Source organism: Rhinolophus sinicus, chromosome 4 (genome assembly GCF_057876585.1).
Source record: "Rhinolophus sinicus isolate RSI-liver-muscle chromosome 4, RSI-T2T, whole genome shotgun sequence".
NCBI classification, from domain to species: domain Eukaryota; kingdom Metazoa; phylum Chordata; class Mammalia; order Chiroptera; family Rhinolophidae; genus Rhinolophus; species Rhinolophus sinicus.
The window spans coordinates 115,200,120-115,220,326 of NC_142504.1; the positions used below are offsets into that span (position 1 = coordinate 115,200,120).

At 44.1% G+C, this 20,207-nt stretch overlaps 1 protein-coding gene and 1 pseudogene across 1 annotated transcript in view; one reads left to right on the top strand and one right to left on the bottom strand.

Moving 5' to 3' along the window:
• Positions 1-2,127: 2,127 nt before the first annotated feature.
• LOC109436737 (uncharacterized) lies at positions 2,128-19,697 on the bottom strand (annotated as a pseudogene).
• Positions 6,394-20,207, top strand: part of ZNF407 (zinc finger protein 407) — a 378,271-nt gene continuing 364,457 nt past the window's right edge. Inside the window, exon 1 of the mRNA XM_019715496.3 lies at positions 6,394-6,524. The gene's annotated coding sequence lies outside the window, so the exon portion shown is untranslated. The remainder of the gene's footprint in view (positions 6,525-20,207) is intronic.

Here is a 20,207-nt window from a genome sequence, read left to right on the forward strand (position 1 = left end):
GGAAGCTCACAAAAGAAGACCATAATGTTATTCTATTTGGCTTCTCACTTCTACTGACAGCTACTTTCACTTAACAAAACAAGTCACCAAACACCATTTTATGATAGGGCCAAATGACTTTTGAATACTCTCCTATTTTAAATATCTAGTTTTAAATGTGTTCAATGTCATCTAGCTATTATTTTTTAATGTTTTTCAATTCGAGTTGGAATATTAATTGAACATGTAATAGCAAAAGAATTCAATAATGATTTGAGGTCTTGGTTGTGAGATGAAATAAGATATTTGTTTCCAGGATAATGCTCCTATGGTTAGATCAGGTATAGTTATGTTATTTATCTGTCTTTTATCTGTAATACCACTACCTTACATGACAAGCAATAAAATTTAAACCAAAACCTAATACTTGCACATGTTCCTTCTGTTCTTCCACTGACCAACTTGGTAACATTCACATTCTATTTTGTAGAGCTCTGAACACGTAAGAAAGACAACCTTCCTCCTCACTATATTGGAAAGGACTTCCCTTGTTAGGATGCAAGCTCTGGGAGGCAGAGGCTGGGTTGGGTGTTCTACACTTTGTCAGCTATCGAAGGCTCAGTCAATTGATGAAGTGCAAAGACAGAAATATAGATTTTCTGAAGCAAAGTGATGTTTTTCTCTCTTTTTTTCCCAGCATGATGTGGAACAGAATGGATGATAGGTGTAATGACTATAATTTCTTAACTGTTATGGTAAGTAAATAAATGCTTCTGAGCTTTTTAAATTTGGGTAGGATGAAGGGAAAAAAAATTCCCATTATGTGGAAAAATTTTATTTAAAAATATTATTCCAGTGTAATTTGTTATTCAGAATGAAAAAAGGTGTCAGAGAAATTATGCCTTTGACTATAATGGAAAATATGATTTTAAATCATCTCCCCTCCCACACTGAAATTCACCAAAGCACTATTCAAAAAGAACTTAGATTTAAAATCCCAGTGTGGGTGGTTAAGTGTTCATAGCATATTGTCGCTGTTACTGTTCGTAGGCATTGGAACGTAATGACAAAAAAATGTTAATTTAAAGGAAATTAGAACTTTAAAGACACTGTTAAATTAGTCATCAAAAATGTGTAGTCACCAAAAATGACCAATGTTTCTTTTCAAATTTTAAGTTATAGTCAAATAAAAGAGGTTATCTAAACTTTGTTTAAAATACCACTTCCTGTATGGTGTAGATGCCTGACCGCTGCACTATACACCTGAAGCTGAATAATAATGAATGTCAATTATAATGTAATATATATATAATCACAAGATGTGGAGTACAGCATAGGGAATAGAGTCAATGGAATTGTAACAGCTATATTCAGTGTCAGATGGGGCGATGGATTGGGGGAGGGGATTACCACTTTGTGAGGGGTGTAGATGTATAACTGTTACATTGTTTTGAACACCTGAAACTGAAAAAATATATATTCAGGGTTATTACATCAGCACAAGTTAAGGGGAGGGAGTTTCTGGAAAAGAGACAGAGTCACAGAGGGGAAGCACCAAATTCTGCATATTCTGCAAAAATCTCTGGATTACCTCTGAACTATGCATGTGTGAGGCACATTTAAGCCTCCCAGCTAAGTCTGAGGAAGTATGAATACAGCCCAAATGACTGTCTGTTAAAACATCAATGAACAACCTCTTCAGAGGAATATAACTATATTCAGAATCTCTACATTATATTATTCAAATGTCTAAGATACAACTCAAAATTACTAGACATTTAATAAAGAGGAACATGTGACTCATAATCAAAAGAGAAAATTAATCAAGATTAAATCCAAGATGATTCATATGTTGAAATTAGCAGACATTGTAACTTGACAAAGTTGCTGTTATAACTTTGCTCAAAGACATAAAGGAAAATATACCTTTAATAACTGCACAAATAGAAAATCTCAACAGAGAAATAGAAATTATAAGACAGACCCAAACAGAATTTTAGAACTAAAAGCTGCAATATCTGAAATAAGGGGGAAAAATCACTAGCTGTTTTTAACAGATTGGAGATGACAGAAGAATCAGAGAACATAGAAGATAAATCAATAGAAATTATCCAATCTGAAGGTCTGAGAGGAAAAAAAAGAATGTCATGAGGTGTAATACATATTTTATTGGTATTCTCTAGAAAAAGGGAATGGGGATATCTCCCTCCTCCCAGCAAGCGTCTTCACTGGGACTACATCCAGACCACAGGGCCAAATTAGTAGGAGTGGTATACGTGTGACAGTAAATTGAGGGAAAGTCACCAACATTACCCAATATGGACAGAACCAGAGAACAAGACATCACTTCTTTGAGCTTCATTTTTCTTGTCTATAAAATGAAAATAATATCCTTATTTAGAAAAGTTATAAGAAATAATTTATTTAAGGTTTCAGCATGCCTGGTATTTTGGAAGTTGGTATATTTTTTTGTTCATTCTCTTTTAACTTTTCATTCTCTTTTAACTTTTCAACCTGCTATTGCAGAAGTATTTACTATTATTAATGGGAAAAATTACATATACCTAAAAAAGATGTAAATCTATTGATTGCTTTATTTCCTCAAATATGATAATAGTACACATTTAAATTTATGAAGTTTGAAAACTTTTGCTCTTTTTCCTTTATAATATGCTTTCTTAGATTGACATTGTGGTAGATTTGGTAGTAATCCTTCTATATCATTTAAATTGCTTCACGGTGCAAAGTAAAAGAAAACCTGACAAAAAAGAAAAGGGTTTTTTTTCCCCCCCTGGCTGATGCAAGTGGAAAGTTCCAAGCAGGGCTGGCTTTGCTTGTGGTGTGATCAGGGCGACTGTCTCACCGAGCGCTACACCATCACCAGGCATCCCTGCAGCTTTCCACATCAAACATGGCTCAGAGGAGTCCTGGCTCTGAATTTCACCCTTAGAATCAGAAAATGAGTCCTTCATCAGACCAATGGAAACTTCCAACTGGAACTGAGGGACATTTGGGTGGTTGGAGAGATGCTACAATTGTGAGTGCTAAGTTGGCCCTCTGATGACTGAACAGTAATGACTGTACCATGTGATATTTACTTTTGTTAAAGACAAGCAGATTAAAGTAACACAATGCAGTATTGTCTCTATCTGTATTAGGAAATTCGAGTTCTTTGTAATGCTTAAGTACACTTTAATTTTTTATGATAGAAGTATTATGATAAATATGAAACTTTAAATGGTTTAAACCATCTCTTCCATCAATATGTGGTGGTTGTCATCTTTCCTTAAAATTCCATTAGGTTCCTCAGGCCCAAAGGTAAGTAATACTTAGTGATTTGTTACTTCTCCTTTGCCAGAATTGTTGATGGGCAGGGCTGCTGCCAAAAAGGAAGCACCAAAGAGTGGGTGAGGGCACAAGTAACACACACTGAGTACACCCTAATAAATCCACACACTTGGGTCAACAATTGAGTTTCAAAACTATGCAATTTTCTTTAGGTTGATTTGCAGCAAAGAAAGAACTGTAACGTGGACCTGTGGCAGAGAGGGATTTGAGGATAATCCTCAGATCAGTGGTGATCCCACCCACAATCCTTGACAATGGCTCAAACTCTCGTTCAGGAATGCTGTGGAAATATTTATGAAGACAGATTATTGCATGTAAATATATAATGGAGAAAGCTGTTTGCATTACTCAGATAAAAATCCTCATCTCTTGAAGCAGTCTAAGATGATGGGGGGGAAGGCATTAGCTAAAGGTGTAAGGATAGTGCTTTAAAAAAACTTGTCTACAACAGTAAAAACCATCAGTCAACGCAGAAATCAGAGTTTGAAGACAGTGGTTTGGGAAGCTTCATTTCAGAGAAAAGTGGTGGGAATGGAGCTTCACCATTAGCAGAGGGTCCAACAGCTCTACCCAAACAATGGAAGGAATAAACCTTTGAGCAAGCTACCTGTTTCTGAGTTTCACATAAACACCCTACATTTGGCTGGTCTGTCATCTCAGTCCAGAAAAGTTGGCCTCCCATCCCTGGGGCCTCCATCCCTTCAAATGTTAGAGGAGTTAGAGAAGTGTTGGACTACTCTTGCTTTATAGCAAACTTATAAAAATAAATTAATTTTTTTTTGTGCTGTGGTTACATAAAGGTGTGAAATCTTTTTTAAAAAGTCCCAAGGTTTTATGTAAATACACATAAATATAAAACACACACACACACACACACATATATATATATATATATATTTTTTTTTTCTCCTGACACACAGAAAAACATTACCAAAATTTTCCTATTCTTGGATTTTTCTAGAGCACTGCATGACATAGTAGGTGCTTAAAACATAGCTATCATCATCATTAGTGTTGTCTAATGTAGCCAAGTTCTTTAATGAGAGTAGTATTATTAGACACTATTACTATGACTTAGGAATTTCAGAACCTTCGATTATAGCAAAAGAATTTCAAAAGGGAACTTTAAATGATTCATTTTACACATGAGGCAAATGAGGTCAAATTGACCTGTCTCAGCAAAATAATGCACGATTGAAGTGAAAAGTAAATTAAGATTTTGTTTCATTGCTCAAAGAAGGAAGACAAAATGTTAACTAAATCCCCAAGGTTAAGAAAGGTAGCAACATTCATCACCCAAAGACCAGAGGAGGCCTAATCCATGTGAATTGTGCTAGCTACTGTTATTGTTGAGAAATTTATCACCTGATCATTGAAGACTAACACTATAGAAATAGATATTGAAAGATTGTATTTAAGTGCCATGTTTTCGAGTAAATTTCTAAGAGAACTCTTTGAAGACAGAATCTAATTTCACTTATCTTTTATTTAGCAGGCACCCAATAAATGTTGGTTAATGGAATACGTATCACTGTCAGGCTGGTCACCTATTCTGAGAAAACTGTTTTCCATGTGTTACTCTACAACTTTCCGTTAATTATTACTAAACTGAGTCAGCATGGCAGAGTGGAAAAGGTCTACTGTGGAGTTCAAGGCTGAGTTCTACTTTTACTAGCTGTGTGATCTTGGAATGGTTGATTCTAGATTCTAAACAGCAGTTTCCTGCTGTGGATGATAGAACTCATGTGGATTATAATGAGAATTCAATCAGATAACATCTACAAGTAGTTCTTCATAAAACACTACTTATAAATGTTGTCACCCGAATTTTCATGAGAGTTTGAGCCAAACTGATATTTGCCCCAGAGTAAGATCTCAAATGCTCCCATCACCTGAATATTCCAATTTAAATAGAACTGAGCTGACACTGGCCTTGAGAGACGATTTGGTTAGAAAGCCTATCATTAGTATTATCAGGCCATTATTTTAAAATCCCGCTCACTTAAAATTATCTTTTAAATACAATTCTGATTACCTAACAGATTTCCTTATGTCTACAAGATGAAACCCCCTAACGAGCCTGTATCTTCACAACCTGACCCGAGCTGGGCTATCACTGCCCATCTCCATATATAACGTCTCCGTCATTGCACTTTTCAGGCCGTGGTGCTCCTTAGCTTTGAGTTTCCAAAGAAAGGGCTCTAAACCTGAGATCCGCGGAGAACGCCTAAGGGGAGGGAGAGGCTGTGACCAGCAGGCCGTGGTTGTGTCTTACTTTCTTCCTAGCCTTGTGTTGCTCCATTAACGTTTCTAGAAACAGTCCATGCGAGACGTGTTCAACACCCACGGCCTTTTCAGGTTTTATTGCCACACTAATCACAACCACGTTCAGCTTCAGTGCGTCCCCGTTAGTATCAGAACTCGGCTGGCGGCTTCTTTGGGCCTGTGACTCCTAGGACCCCGATTTGGTGTCACTGTAGACTTTTCACATCATCTGGGGTTGCGCACGCGCCTGGCACAGCAGCAAGACCTCGATCCTCTTATGGGCGCCTCAGAAACGTCGGCACCAAGCGGGCGGGTGAAGGCCGAAGGCAGCGGGCCGTCCGCCAGGCGGAAGCCTCAGCGGCCCTCGCACCGTCCCGGGAGCGGGCGTCCGTTCGTCCCGCGTGGCCCTCGCCGTTCTTTCTGGCTGCCGGGCGAGGGGGTGGAGCGAGGAGGGATGGGGGAGGGAGGAGGCGCGACCGCCGGGAGGAACCTGCTCAGAGACCCTCTGTAAATCCCAGGTGGCTCCCCGGGTCGGACCCCGCCAACCTTCGAACCCGACGATTGCCTCCCCTTCTTTACGTGACTCCTTCAGCTTTCCGTTTTCCTCTCTTGGGAAGAGGTGGGACTTCCGGTTTCATCTCCGAGTGACTTCCGGCAAGAGCTGATGTCCTGAAAACAAGACAGCACACGGGTCCGTTGGCCACTCGCGGTGAAAAAAGGGAACCCGACGAGGGCTTTACTAAACCAGTCCCGCCATCCTGTTGTTTGGGTTGTAGTGTCCGGCGATCGATCCACGATAGAGTCGCCCTGGGAACCGCCGGAAGTCGGTCGACGGAAAGACAGGAAGTCCCGCCTCTTCCTCCCAGAGGGAAGACGGTGAGCCGGAGGAGTCAGTCGTAGGGGCTAGCAGGAGCGATTCTGTCGGCAAACAGGTAAGTTACTCTCTGGCCGGGGCGGGGGGTTTGGAGGCGGGGACCGTCCGGCGTCAGCGCGGGTCCTGGGGGCGGTGGCTTCAGGGCCGGGGCCCCGGCGGCTGGACTCTGGGAGCCCCGCCGGGGCCCTTCGCTCTTCCTCCTCCCCCCTCCCCCCGCCTCCGCCCCTCCCTGCTCGCCGGTCCCTCCCGACGCCGCCCAGACTCTCCCGACACACGCCCGCCGCCCGCCAGTCCTCGCCGCCCGGCCCGCGCCTCCGCTCCCGCCCGCCCCTGCTCGCTCGGCGGCCAGCGGGCGGGCCGGGCCCCCGCGGCCCCCGCGGGGCTTCAGTTTCCCGGCCGTGCCGCGCTGTCAGCGGCGCCCCGGCTCCCCGCACGCGTCGGGGTGCGTCTTACCGCCCGCTTTCCCCGAAAGGCACCCAAACACGCCCCGAGCGCGGAACTGCCCGGGGTTGGCGTCTGGTCTGGGCGGTGGTTTCCTTAGCCTCCCGCCCACTCTGCGGGCTCCCCGGCTGCACTGACTGCGCCGCTGCCACCCCGGCCTCCGTCCGTTAAGGACGCGGCGGGCAGCGGCCCCAACGCTCGTCGCCGAGGTCGCCGCGCCTGGGCGTGGAGGGTGCTGGCCTCTCAGGCGCCCCCGCCCTCAGCACCCGGAGGCGACCCCCGTGTGCAGCCCTGGCTTCCGCCTCGGCACAGACCCACCTGCCTCCCCGGCCCGCGGGCGCGTCCCGACTGCTGGCCGCTTTCGGGAGCTCAGCCTAGTGCAGTGGCTGCCCGGGGCTGCTGACCCCTGTCGGCTGCGTTGAGAGTTGAATACCCCATTTTTTTTCCACGGGGGAGTTCTAGAAAAGGGGACCTTGTCAGGGTGGCATCCAGGAGCACACGTAGGACTTCTTTATGGGCAGCCACGGCCCGGATGGTGACTGAGCTGGAACGTTCCAGCCTGTGCCGTGGACCTAGCCGTAGTGTGCACGTGGTTTGCGGTGACATGTTGGTCCAGGTGGGACGCCTGTAGGGAGTGGGACGTCTGGGAGCTCGTTGGATACATAATATACTTTGTATACTTCATTTAGCACAGTGACCTTGTACAGTAGGAATTCCCTTTTTACCAGCTGAGACCCGGGTTAAATCATTTGGCCAAAATTAATGTCAGGATTCAAATCTCGTGTTTCTTACTCATTTTTACTCCAGTTTGCTACATGTGAAATTACTAACTCCTGGCACATCTGAAAACCTAAGGCAAGGCTCTCTAGCAGCTAATGTCTTCTTGCGTCACTGCAAGGCAAGTGGCGATTATTGGTGTTAACAGTTGCTACCGGTGCCATTAAAAAAATGTTTTGGAATAATTTCCAGTTTACAGAAAAGCTGCAAGATGGAACAGAGTTCCACTGTATTCAGCAGAGAGGCTCCATTTCTACAAACATGGTTCCTACTTTGTGTTGACACCATTCTAGGTGCTGGAGAGAGCAGCATACTGCCCTAGGTGGTTTCAAGGTCTGGTTGAGGGGGCAGATACACAAATTGATGCATTGCCTTTTTGCTTAGGGTTAAAGAAGTATCCTTTGCTAAGGGCTAAAGTGCAGGTACAGGGACATGGGCACTATGTCTGACTGCCTGGCAATGGGTGGCGAGAGCTTGCAGGATACGGGGTTTGAGTTAGGTCTTAAGGATTAGTGGGTATTCACTTGATTGAGGGGACAGTTCTCTCAACATTCATCCTAATTAGGTTTGTTTTATTAGAGGAGAGCTCCCTAACCATTGTAAAACAGACTCTTTGCGTTTGATTGCATCTCCTCTGAGCTTTGTTTTACAGGTATCACAGGTTGTGAGTAGAATCCCAGTTTATAAATCTATGAATAGATTAAATGAAGCAGTGTTTTTTATGCAGTTATGGAAATATCTAGAGCTATACATTTTAGAATTCTCTGTTTTTCATACTTGTTAAATATTTCTTGTGGCCTGACCATACACGTTCTTTATTCAAGGACGGGAGCCCAGTTCTGAGCTATAATCTGTGTGAGATCCACACACCAGAGGGGACACTGGAGTCAGTTTTAACTCGGCCTGCTGTAACAATACCACAGCCTGGGGGCCTGAGAAAACAGGCATTTCTTTCTCAATTCTGGAGCTTGAGAAGTCCAAGATCAAGGTGCAGTTTCCCGGTGAGGTTCTTCCTGGCTTGCAGTTGACCACCTCTTGCTGTGTCCTCACATAGCAGAAAGCAAAAGAGAACTCTGGTCTCTTCCTCTTATGAGGACACTGATCCCATCTTGGGAGCCAGCCCTACGACCTCGTCTAAACCTAATCATCTCCCAGAGGCTTTCACTAAAGCAAACACAGTTTTATTTAAAATAGTAGGTTATTTTAGAGATATTAAATATGATTCAGTCGATGAAGACATTTTCATTGTTGCGTTTTGATGAAGGGACAACGTGTGGTGGCACACTGGTGCTCTTTCCTATTTTCGGCCGTGCAGGGATGAGTGCCCTCACCGTTAGATCAGGGTAGAGGGATGTGGCATTGATCTGATCCCGTTCCCTCGTGTCGGATAGGGAGGCTGAGCCCCGCGGAAGCCAAGTGGCAAATCCATCTCGGAGGTTAGTGGCAGAGCAAGGATTAGAATCAGGTCTCCTGATTTACAGGCCAGTCTTTCTGCTCTTCCCTCAGTGGTTCTCAGACTGGAGGTGCGTCAGGGTCACCTTGGGGGCTTGTGCAGCCATGCTGGGCCTTGCCCAGAGGTCTGAACCAGCAGGTGAGGTGGGGATCGGGGTCTGACTGGTTTGCTAATAACCTTCCCAATTTTCACATTAAAAATTTCCAGTTTTTTTGTTTGCCTCAAAGAGAGAGCAGAGTATACCTCAGTCACGTGGTTGACACCTAATCAGCATTTCACTCGGGGCACTTCTGGTATCCTCCTGAGTTAAAGTTGGCAGTGTCTGTGGCTCTTACCAAACAGGACACTTTTTTCTTTTTTAAAGATTTTATTGGGGGAGGGGAACAGGACTTTATTGGGGAACAGTGTGTACTTCCAGGCCTTTTTTCCAAGTCAAGTTGTTGTCCTTTCGATCTTAGTTGTGGAGGGTGCCGTTCAGGTTCAAGTTGTTGTCCTTTCAGTCTTAGTTGTGGAGGGCGCAGCTCAGCTCCAGGTCCAGTTGCCGTTTTCTAGTTGCAGGGGGCACAGCCCACCATCCCTTGCGGGACTCAAAGAATTGAACTGGCAACCTTGTGGTTGAGAGCCCACTGGCCCACATGGGAATCGAACCGGCAGCCTTCGGAGTTAGTAGCATGGAGCTCTAACCGCCTGAGCCACCAGGCTGGCCCAGGACACTTTTTTGAGGGCGGGATACATTTCTAATTCACATCATTCACAAACATCAACCAAAAAGTGAACAATGAATGGCTTTGATAGGAAGGCAAAACAGTGGCACTTTCAGAAGACAGTGTAGGACCCTGGTTGTGTGAGTGCTGTAGGGAGGAGGTTTTTAAGCAAATCACAGAGGAACAAACCACAAAGGAAAAGATTGGTATGTTGACAACACTAACACTGACGGCCAGTGTTAATAAAAGAAACCAAGACAGTGAAGAGACAAGTCACAAGTGAGAATAGGTATTTTTGATACATATTACTGATAAAAGATTGGTATCCAGAAAGGTAAACAACAACAAATCAATAAGAACAATAGAGAAATGGGTAAATTACCAGAAGAGGCATCTCACAGAAGAGGAAAGCTGAGTGCAAAGATTCTCAACTTATTAATAATTATTAGGGAAAAGCAAATTAGGACCAAAATGATGTATGGTTTCATACAGTTGGTTGACAAAGATGTAAAAATCTGACAATATCTGTAGGGGAGGTAGGAAACAGCTGGAATGCTTACAACTGACGGGAGTGTAAGTCTGTACAGTGACTTTGGAATTAGCTAATAAAGTTGCATGTACCCTTTGCCCCAGTAATTCCACTCCTGGGCCTTCATCCTAGAGCAGTGCTTCTGTATTGTCTTTCCCCCACACCATCTCCAGGGAACTGGCTCAAAGTGGGCAGTTTTGGGCCCCACCCAGGGCCCGCTGGATCGGAAACTTTGGGGATGGGCTAGCCTTCAGCCTTCGCCAGCTGTGCAGGTGATTTGATGTGGGCTAAAATGGGCAAACATTCCCCACGAGGAACACACTGGAAACAATGTCCATTGCAGGAGAATGGATAAATGGTATTGTATTCCTATTGGTAGTTAAGTACCATACAGCAGGGAGACTGAATGGATTTTAGCGACGTGCATGAGAAGTGTCAGGAACCTTGCCTCTAGGGAAAAAGGCTATTTCCTCGAAGAAGGCACATAATATTTTACCCATTATTTGTTAACTTTTTAAGTTTAGAAACATGCAAAACAAAATGGCATAATGCTAGGAATACAGATATGGTAAATAGTAAGAAAACAGGTAAATTGCAAACACAAACTTCAAGTTAGTGGGTACTAGCTCTGTGAGAAGAGGGAAGGTGCTAGAGACACCATTGGGTCTTCTTCAAAGATAAGAACTTGATTTTCTTAAACTGCGTTCTGTAGTCAGGGTTTTATTACATTATGTTTAATACTTTGCACATATTAAAATTATTTTTTGTATCAAATGTTTAAAAAACTGGATGAAAAAAGGCTTCTAGGGAAAGGAATCTTACAGGGCGATCTGATCATTCGTTCCTAACTGGGCCGGTGATAGTGGGTGGTCTCGCCCCAAGCCTGTAGCTTCTTTAGTAAAAGCCTTATCTTTGCCTTAAGCAAATTCTGTCCGTTGCTTCTGTGTGTCTAGGTTCACAGGCCTTTAAAAAGCTAGGAGTAATGCTTACCCCATGCGGGCCTGAGCATCCTCCAGAGAGAGCACAGAATCTTTACTATCCTGGAATTGGACCCCCTCCCCTTGCCTTCTCCCACCTTCCTGTCTTCTTCCTTGTGTTCTTAATTTCAAATGCGTAAAAGCTGCTGCAAAACTATTATTCTCTGGAGCATTTGAGCTGTTACTTCCTGGCAGTTGTCATTTTGGCTCATAATTCATACAAATTCTCTGCAGGTTTGTATGTTCGTAGGTCCACAAAACAAACGTTTGTTTTTCTCTTTTTGCACATCTGTCTACACAGGGACTATTGAGTTTGTAAGAAAAAGCTATGGTGGGTGTCATGTGGTCACGGAGATATGTTCTTGCAGGGCTATGATACAGAAGTAGTTTCAGGAGTAGAGAGCCCCGAGAGAAGATTGGTTTCCATGCGAATGATTGTTATTTCTTGCTGAACACTTACTAGGTCGCACGCAGTGTTCGGAGCACAGTATGTGCTAATCTTACACTCGGCTAACTGAAGGCTGAGTCGCACCCACAGTGCACCTCTGGGGGTTGTTCCACTACTGCCCCAGTTGCATGAGGCGGAAAGGTGCCCATGGACACCTACGTGGGAGTGGAAGAGATCGTCTGACTCCTGCACGCCTGCCAGATAGATAGTCACAGACGGAGTGTGTCTGCGAGTGTTGGCGTTCCAGGAAAAGTCACTGTAGGGATGGGAGTGTGAAGGACGCACAGGGCAGATTTACCGCTGGTTTCAAAGTGACTTACTTTGTTTTAGGTTTGTTTCCAAACCAGCAGATATGACTTCATCATTCTAGCAGATGACAAGTCCCTAAAGCAGAAAAGGAATTGTATTTTGTTCTTAGCTCTAAGGATTGCACCTTCCAATTTATTAGAAGTGGCAGTACCATGCCACAGTGTTGTGAAAATCCTACTTCTTTGCTTAGGCAATTAGCTGCTAAAAAGGGCACTTTTGGGAACTCTACTTTGCCTGTTTTTCTTTTTTTCTAGCCTTTGATAATTTTTTTTTGAGTGTCATATTTATTCCATGTTATGATGTCTTTTTCTTAAATATACATTGCTTTACCGTAAACCTTATTTTAAGCCATCGTTTTAAGTTACTCCTTGAAATTAATAAGTAAGAAAAATAAAAATGTGGTTCTAGAACTAGTCCTAAGTCAAATTGCATGTCCTGTGGAATCATAGACTACTATTTTTGTTCGCTATTCAGAGTGCTGCAATTGTCTAAACCACTAGACCTGTCGAGTGCTTGTAGTTGTGTAACGTCAGACTTTGTAGCACAGTCAGCTCAGCACTAAGGATGTGACAGCCCAGGAGTCCGTCCCTATGTCTGCATCTCAGACACCTGTGCTTGTCCGAGTTCCCTTACTGGCAACCGCAGAACAGGCGCCTTACAAACAGATTGTTTAGTTCTGAACTAAAACAGCCCTTCCAGTTTCAGCTGCATTTTGCGAAAGCTAGATAATCTGTCTTAATTCTGAGTGCTTTGCGATGTTTGATGTTCATACTCCTCCTTTTATCTTCTGTGCTGCGCTTTTTTTCTTCCATTAAAAAAGAAAAAAAACCTAAATAGTCTGAAATAAAAACAAGTAAGGTGATAAGAAGCCTCCTAGGGAAGACATTTTTTTGATACAGTTGGAGTAACACCAGTGTACTCATCATCCGAATAAAACGGAAACTTTGTGATGTAAACCTAGCAGAACAAGCGACAGACCACGCTCTTGAAGTACACAGTTCAGTTGTGATTTCTGCTGATTGTGAATTATGGATCAGAATTTGACACATAATCATTGGATCAGTTATTAGAAAATGAGGAATCACAGAGGAGTGCATATAATTATAAAACCATTAGAATTTAAACTAAGGTGATAATGTACTTTTAAAAATAGCTTAGAAAATTGAGATCAAGGAGAAGTGGTAGAAATTACAGTCTTTTAGAAAATGAGATCAAACCGTTTTCACTAAGACTTTTCATGGTTCATAATCTGGTTTTCCACGTGGGTGGTATCTAACACCTAGGATTTCAGGGGGGTGGCTAGAGGCAGTTTGCTAAAATGAGGCAGACTGATTTTGTGTGTGGCCAAGCATGCCGCAGGTGGCTGGGGTTGGAGGCCGTGTGTGATAGCTGTTTAGGACACTACATTTTCTCTCCTTCCTGGTCCCCCTTTCTTTCTCTCCCTGCCCCCCCCCCCACCTCAGCTCTGTGTCTGGTAAATATATGTTAATATACACATTGGTTCTTTTGAAGGCGGGAGGGGCTTTAATCCAGTGGGTCCTATATCTGGCTCTTCAGTCAGCCAGGGAGCTCTTGAAAACTCCACATTTTCGCCCTCACCCCAGACTTGCTTCATCAGAATGTCTCCATGGGTAGGACCTGGGCATTCACGTTTTGCTGATTCGCTAAATTTGTAAATGATTGGTATTGTCCTAATGCCCTTGTTTTGCAAATATGGAATAGGTAATAGGTTCAGGTTTGCTCTTCCACGGATAGCTGCATTTCTCAGAAAAGGTTTTTGTAAGTCTTGGAGCCTTCCTTGAAGGTAGAGCCACAGGCACTATGATAATTTTTGGATTGGCCTGTGTCAGAGCCAGCTAGCTGTCCCCTACATCAGATTAGGCCTTCTTTCCCGGACACAGGGAGAGGTGCGTGGCTCCTGCTGCGTTTTCACACTCCTCTCAGCAGGCAGGTGTGAAGTAGTGGTGGCTGCCACTTTCCAGTCAAGACTTTTAGAAGCAAATGCACTGCCTCTTTCATTTATAAGTAGATGAAATGAGATGCATTTATTATAGGAACTGGCAGGCCGGCCACAGGCCCCCAGGGGTGGGGTGGGGTGGGGAGACCTCTGTCACTGGCGAAGATGCATCAGAATTTCAGGGCTCAGTATCCCCAGCTTCATCACGCCCTCACCACCCTAATTCATAGAATCCCAGTCCTTTCTCAGAGGTGCCCCCACTTCAATAGTAGACACCCTGCAAGGCTCCGAGTTCAGCTTGTGTCCTGTGGGAGACCCTGCTCGCTGAGCCATTTGTCACGCCGGGCGGCCTGCGGGGTCTCAGCTCCTGCTCCCCACATAAGAACGCAGGATGTGGCGAGGCCAAAAAGGAACACCCACGGAGCCATAGGTAGGGGAGCCATACCACCGCGGTCTCACTGGAGGCTGGATTCACACGACCTACAAGCAGCTGTCCGCTTCTCGGCTGCCAACTGATCGACTCCCTCGACTCCCCTCCCCAGCGCAGCCGCAGCAGTTATATTAGTGGCCAATTGGCTAACTGGCCACAGCCGACGGCCATCTACTACCCGAGCCAGCACCTTTCCACATGAGGCCGAGAGCCTGGACACTGCTCTCTGGGGCTCTGTCCCCACAGCTTGCTCTCCGGTGTGGCCAGTCACACAGGTTCTGAGTTAGATTTTCAGCCGTTTCAGCCCCCAGGCTGCAGGGGTCAGGCTGTCCCCCGAGGCGTGCCTGGACGCCCTAGGCTGCTTGTGCTGTGCTGGCGCTGGGACGTCTGATCCCCGAGCTCACTGCCTCCTGCCCCTACTTTGTCCAGTGATACCAGGGCCACCCAACCAAAGGCATTATTTTCCTTAGTTTTCCAAAAATGCCCATCAGTGTCACGCACAGAGTCCATTAGCGTTGCTTCCAGGCGGCCGCGGTGCGGGTAGTTTGTGTGTCTGTACGGGTCACACCACAGGCTCTAGACGCTCTCTCTGCTCTGGGAGCATCTTTAATCAGGTGAGGGAGCCAGTTCCAGAAACCCCAGAACCAATTCAGAAACTCATCTGTCGTGCGGGGCGGCCTGCAGTGTGGTTTTCTACCTGCTCTGCTCCCGCTCCCAGCATAAGAACACAGGACATGGTGAGGCCAAAAAGGAACACCCATGGAGCCACAGGTAGGGGAGTCATACCACTATAGTCTCACTGGAGGCTGGGTTGGAGACACAGGAAGCAGGAGCCACACTGTTCGCAACCCTCACTGCGCCGCTTGCAGGCTCAGCCACCATCTTCTTGCTAGCCCCCATTTGCTGCTAGCGTAGCCACAGCAGTTATATTGTGGCCAATGGCTCACTGGTTACAGCTGACGGCCAACTAGCCCCAGCTGATGGCCATCCAATCACAGTTGATGGCCATTTACTACCTGAGCCAGCACCTTTCCACGTGAGGCCAAGAGCCTGGAAACTGCTTTTTGGGGCTCTGTCCCCACATCATCCTTAACATCTGCTCCTCTAGAACCTCTCTCAGTCCCAAACCTGTCTGGTCAGGATTCTCCAGAGAAACACACCAACAGGACGTGTATTTATTTATGATCGAGTTGGCTCACGTGATTATGGAGGCAGAGAAGTTCCAGTCTTCCGCAGGCTGGAGAAACAGGAAAGCCAGTGATATAATTCAGTTCGCTTTCAAAGGTCCAAGCACCAGGAGTGCAGATGTCTGAGGGCAGGAGAAGATGGGTGTCCCAGAAAAAAAAGCAAATTTGCCCTTTCTGCACCTTTTTGTTCTGTTCAAGGGCCCTCAGCAGGTTGGATGGTACCCACCACGCTTGGGAGGGCATTCTTTCCTCAGTCTCCCCATTTGAGTGCTGACCCCTCCCAGAAACAGCCTCGCAGACGCACCCAGAAATAATGTTTCACCAGCTCTCTGGTGTCCCCTGGCCCAGTCAACTTGGCACACAAAATTAACCCTCACAGTACTTTCTGTCGGTCGACCTGAAATGTCCCTATTGGCATGTTTTCCTGCCCTCACAGGGCAGCCTGAGAACAGGTGTTGCATTTGGCTGGCGTGTCTTTAGCCTCCTGTCATCAGGTGCGTTCCCCTAGGCTGACTTTCAGGACATTGACATTTGTGAAGAAAATACTGTGTTTCCCCGAAAAGAAGACCTAGATGACAATTAGCTCTAATGCGTTTTGGAGCAAAAATGAATGGAAGACCCGGTATAATAAAATAAAATAAAATAAAATAAAATATAATATAATATAATTAATATAATATAATTAATATAATATAATATAATAATATAATACTGGGTCTTATATTAATTTTTGCTCCAAAAGACACATTAGAACTGAGTGTCCTGCTAGGTCTTACTTTTGGGGAAACACGGAAGTCTCCCCCACTTTCCTTTTTTTTCTTTAAAGAAAACATCCCTCACTTTGAGTTTCTCGGCTATTTCCTTTCCATTCGCTGTGGGTCTTGTGTCTTGGCTGCAGTGATGCCCTGGTGTCCTGTCCTTCCTGGGGTGACATATCGGGGGCACACCATGGCCATCTATCCTCCGGAGGATGCTAACTGTCATCACCCTGGGCACGGTGCCCATTTACCCACTGGACGGTTACTGACTATTTTCCTTCCCGTACGTCGCCGAAACAGTTTGTAGGGAGATGCTCAGTGTCCACTGGTGCTTCTGGCCCGCTAGGTACAACCTTTGCCAGTGTGGTTTTCTACCTCCTGTCCACCCTCCGTGTTTACCAGGTGGCCCTCAGCGTTCTATTCATCCTTTGCCCCATCAGTCTGTCTGTCTGTCTGTCTCCCATCATTAAAATGGACTCATTCATTCCTGCTTTGAATGGTTGAATGGTCCTTAGTTATTTCGGTGCTCAAATTGTCCCAGTAGGATTTGGCCAGCAGGAACGGCTGCCAGTTGACTTCTGTATCTTTGTGACATCATCTTTTAAAAAGCATTCACTTACTTCCTGATATAATAAGATGCTCTGCGTCCCAAGTGTACTGACCTTGCCCCACCCTGGAATCTGCCATTTCTTGGGGAGCCCAGGTTCCTTTAGTAGGGGTGGCATCCGAGGCTGAGGCCTGGGTGCCAGCTGTGCTCCTTTGTGCTGGTTCTCCTGCCTCCATTCACAGTTCAGTGTGAGGTCCGCTGAGCCAAGGTCAATTTCTTTGTGTCCTTGGGTGATTTGACCAAAATTAGACCCCAAGCATCTCTGACTGTTAGGAGCCCCCGTCCGCGCCCTCGACTTTGCTGTTTGTTTGTTTTGATTTTGAATTTAGTCCAAGAATCACAATTATAAATGTATTTCTGTCTTAGGGCTTCTCTTCTTTCTTGAAGCAGTCATCACTTTCCATTCAGTCATGTAAAGATATTTTTAAAAATTCCCCCTCAGTTTTCCCCCCAAAGTAATATATTTTGCAAAGTACAGAAAAGTGCCAGGAAGAAGAAGAAAAAATTACCTATCATTTCACCACCCAGAGGAAAATATTAACCTTAGTATATAAATGTTAGAACTATATTTGAAAAATTTAATACCGAAGTTCTCCTTTCTAAATATACTTTCTTAACACTCCGATCTTCGATACCCAATAATTTATATCCCAAATATCTTGAGGCTTTATAGTTTTCTATCGTACGCTAGCTTATTGACATTTGGAATTACAGTGTTTTCCAGATTTCTTCCAAAATTAGTAGTTTTAGTCTTTTTCCCCTGCAGTTCTTTGATTAGGTATTGTCTTCTATCTCTTCTCAGTGGACCTAAAGAATCTGTCTAAGCAAGAACACTGTGGAACATGTCTTTAGATGTTTTTTTAAAGTGACATTTTCCCCAGATTTACATTTTGGAACTACCCGTTTTCTTCCTATTTTTTGCTAGAACATCCATTACCAAGAATATCTTTTTCTGCTGGTTGATGTTCAGCAGTTCCTTACTATGAGTGAGGGATTTTTCTCATGGAATTTAGGAATTTTAGTCCTTCCTTCCACTTTCCAAACGAGAAAACTGTGGCTTAGAATAGTTACATGGTTGCCATGTGTCCCACACTTATTGTTGGTCTTGCTGGGATGAAAACAAAGGCCTGTACCTCACTTCTTTTTCGCTAGTGTTTAAAAATCTCAGGGTAAAATGTGTTATGTGTTTCTCTAGTTTTATTCTCCTAATTTTCTTCCCTTCTGCATAGATTTGCTGCGTGCTTCGTTTTCTTGCCTTTTGAAAAAGATGAAAGGCAAATTTAAGGAAAATATACTAACTTTTATCATGGAATGCTTTTTTTATGGCTGCATTATAAATTCTTGAAAACAAAGGCTCTAATGGAAACATTTCATAAGAAAGTAGGGGTTCTATCAATGTGTCCCCCCCACCTTTTTTCTTTGTTTTTTTTTATTTTTTTTTTTTTAGTGAATAGACCATTTAAACTAAATTAAGTAAAGGATATAAATTCTGTTGTTTCAGTTTTAATATTTCATGACTGATTTTATAGATGAAATTATATTTTACAATAAATAGGAAGAAGAATTTATACAGCCTGTTCTATTTGATGTGAAACAGCAAATCCCATTTCTCTGTAGCTGTAAAGAAAATTCATTATAATGTCTTTAGTTATAAGGGATGGTTTCATTGTGATTAGTTACACTGATAATAAAACAACCTTTTCAAATGGTATAAGATACAAACGATCCTGTGTGTCTGCTTTTAATGGCATTGAAATTTTCCATTCTCTGTTTTGTTCATAGAATCTGCATTCCTTTCTTTATTCCTGTTTTCCTGTCCCAATTAAAATTTTCTTTCTTAAATAAAAATTAAAACAATTAGGTAGAAATACTGACACACATTGATTTTAAAAATACTTTTTGAAAGGAAATAAATTTTAACTTGTGTAAAATCTTTCTGACTACAAAAGATTCATTTGTCAGAGGTGGTTGATATAACATCGTTATAAAATTAACTTTATTACTGGATCAATTTACTGTATTTGCAAAATAGTACTTGAAGTGTAAGGAAATTAAAAAAAAGAAAAGAAATAGCCAGGTGAGAAGGCTCAGCTAATTTTATAGTTTATTTCCCCCCATGATTTGCTGTTTTATATTGCTTTTCACACATCTTCACAGGCACGTAGTGTTGGAGTGGTGGGGCTCTGGTAATGGAAGGGCTGGTCTGTTTATTCTTGTATGGTCACCGTGGTTTGAGCCCTGTTAGTCTGGCTTATCGGTGCTTGTTTTAGCTCTAACTTAAGCGGTAGGCAAATATTCTGATTTTTAACTTGCAGGCAACATTGAGTTGGGTATTTGAAATAGAACATGGGCATCCCTGGGATAGGAACAGTGCTCTCCTCTGATGCGCACAAGACTTTTCTCCATCTCACTGGGCTTGAGAGCCACAGTCCCAGCGCCTGGCTTCAGTGTATCTTTGGCCTCTGGCTGGGGAAGGTTCTGTTTGAGGATTGAGCTAAACGTGGCCTGTGAGATGCTCTGGGGATGAACTTGATCAGGTTGGGGTCCTGTGGCCAGAGCCCCCGGCCCTCCAGGATGACAGGCCTGCTGCTGGAGGCCCGCGAGGGAGCCATGCCGTCAGCGTGGCCCAAGGGCTCCGGCTCCTTCAGCGCCATGGCCTGTGCTGGCCGTGTGTTTATGGCGTGGGAGCCTCATTGGCTTTGGGGCTGTTAGGAGTGAAGGCGGCCGACATTTCTGAGCCTCTCTGGAAAGGACCTCCTGGCTCGCATTCGCTCCGAGGCAGATCAGCTGCTGAACGGTTCCAGAGGCCTGTGAACATGGTTGTCCTCCAGAGGAGGATTTTCAGAAACATGAGGACATCTCTTTTGTTCCATACGAATCTAAATTTAAAACTCTCTCCACCTCATCGTTTTATTAGTTAGCTCTTTACTCACTCTTGATTTTATTATATCAGTTTTTCATTGTAAGTGGTATCAGATCTGATTTTGGTAGTGGAAGAGGCATAAATCTAAATGTCAGTTTATTGAAGTTCTGATATTTTACAGAAGTTTGATAGGAATTCTGCTCTTCATATGCATTTCAGACAATATACCTCAGTTAACACTTACTGACGTCCAGCTGTGTATCTTGATATTATACTCCTAGTATAATATTTGGGACTAGTC